This window comes from Rhagoletis pomonella, unplaced genomic scaffold (assembly GCF_013731165.1).
Source record: "Rhagoletis pomonella isolate Grant_MI unplaced genomic scaffold, Rhpom_1.0 Rhpom_scaffold_00001, whole genome shotgun sequence".
In the NCBI taxonomy this organism is placed as follows: domain Eukaryota; kingdom Metazoa; phylum Arthropoda; class Insecta; order Diptera; family Tephritidae; genus Rhagoletis; species Rhagoletis pomonella.
This window is the reverse complement of record NW_023458555.1, coordinates 116,184,991-116,186,510: the sequence shown is the minus strand read 5'-3', so window position 1 is coordinate 116,186,510 and position 1,520 is coordinate 116,184,991.

The window sequence follows — 1,520 nt, the reverse complement described above, 5'->3', positions numbered from 1 at the left end:
TATTTGCATTTATTTATGTACAAGTCCACAAAATCTTATTACTTATTACACATTTTTTCAATTACTTCTTGTGTTGTAATCGGCACGTCATTATGTACCGCTAACATCGTTAAACCATTCAGCCGTTCCTTAATTGTTTAAAAAGAAGGGACAAATAAGATAGCATATTCAACAATTGAGTAGTCCACTTGCAAAGTGCGCTATGTATTTTTTTTTTTTGGATTTTTAGTTTTTGGTGGGTTTCATGTCCACTAACAGCAGAGTGAAAATTGTTTCTATATTCTGAAAAAATAGCATGAAATGTTAACTACTCTTGCAAAAGTCGCTATAATGCTTATTTCTACACTTTCAAATGTCTCCTCTTCTTATGAACTTAGAAAACTGGAAGAAAACGTGATAGTTTCGGTGCCTAGTGGAAGAGGTCGCAAAAAAGAAGCAAACCAATCTTCCTAGAGGAGGGAACGCGAAAAGCTAAAAATCGCTAGCTATGTAAAAGTTACTGTTTCAAACTTGCAATATTAAATTTTTAAATATAAAATTTGCAAATCTACCATACTGCAATTTTATTTTCTAATGGTATTAGGTTCTTATTTATCCAAATTTTCAGGTAATAAAAAAAGATACAGTTCGGATGTTACTTGTTGTCGTAGACGTTTTTTTTAATTTATGGTTTACTTTTATAAAATCACATAACGCTGTTTGCAAGTGGACTACTCATATATTCATTAAAAGATAATTTGGCATCCGTCTGAAAAAAAAAAAAAATTTAATCAGAAGGATAAAATAGTATTGTGTTATTAATTCGCTTCGCCAGGGAAATATGTATGTATACTTATTTGTTGCTGGTAGAAATTCATTTGCATCTTTAAATAAATCTACAACTTCACCATCAAGATCATAGATTTGCTCAAAATGTTTCGCGTTCTTTTGTATTTCTTCACTGCTGAAGCTGGATTATTTTTATTGAAAAAGTGTAGTAAAGTGTAAAGAGAACGTTAGTGAGTCCAGATACGGTATTATTATAGATCGTCGCCAGTACTTATTTTCATTGGCCGATGGGAGTTAAATCTGTTTTTTTGTTTACCTACCAAACGTGGTAGAGAAATTTCTGCTATCATACGAGATTTCTTATTTAACTCCGTAGTGGCTGCTTCTGCATTCCTGCGGTCGTTCTTAAGCACCTCCAAAATATTTTCAGTATGTTGAACAACGTCAACTTCGAATATTTAGCACCTGTCATTAAAGCAGTGATGAACATCGGACACAGACGTTCTTGTGGTAAACAAAAAGAGCCAAATTGTGTAATTTTTTTATAAACATTTATATTTTTCCTTAAAAATAGGTTATTACCGGGTACCCCAAAATATGCAAAAGCATATGCGGCCGCTGTGGTGTAGCGGTAAGCAGTGCGCGCTTCCACTCCGCAACGCCTGGGTCCAAGCCCTGGTCAAAGCAACATCGCAAAAAATATAGAAATAAAGTAATGTAAAAAAAAATATTTTTTTAAAAATAAGCTTTTA